We start from the raw sequence: 565 nt of genomic DNA, 5'->3' as shown, positions 1-565 counted from the left end.
GCAATATATTGGCAATTGTAATGAGTGTGACAGAGGATGGTTTCTACCGACTTGGAACTTCTGAAGGAATTTTAAAACAAGTATATGCGAGATCACAATTCACTCCATGCCCCAAGAACTTGCTTAGAATTGAAGATATTCCTGACCATGAAATTCCTCTCCGGTCAGTTGCAATTGCTCAGTCCAGTGGAAGCGGCCAAGGATTCGTCAAATGTATGTGTAAAACAAAGTGCCAAAATATGAAATGTCTTTGCGTGAAAAATGTAATGAAATGTAATTCAAAATGTCATTCAAGCCTACCATGTTGCAACAAGTAGGTTAATTGTAATTTTTTATATGAAAATTTTGTTTCCCTTAATAAGAAAGGCATAAATTTTGTTTTGTACAACTTTCATTTTTCTTTACGTATTTTGAATAAATTTTTCTAATGGCACTCTCATTATTTTTTCAGAATAACATTTGTATTTTTGAGGAATGCACGTCATTTATATAATAGCCTTATCAGAACCTTTTTTCATACTTTGCCTAAATAGCATTTGTCATTTTATAGAATGCCTAGGTATTA

The sequence above is a fragment of the Centruroides sculpturatus genome, unplaced genomic scaffold (assembly GCF_000671375.1).
Source record: "Centruroides sculpturatus isolate CEXI.00-Female unplaced genomic scaffold, Cexi_2.0 scaffold127, whole genome shotgun sequence".
NCBI lineage: Eukaryota > Metazoa > Arthropoda > Arachnida > Scorpiones > Buthidae > Centruroides > Centruroides sculpturatus.
This window is presented reverse-complemented; position numbering follows the sequence as displayed.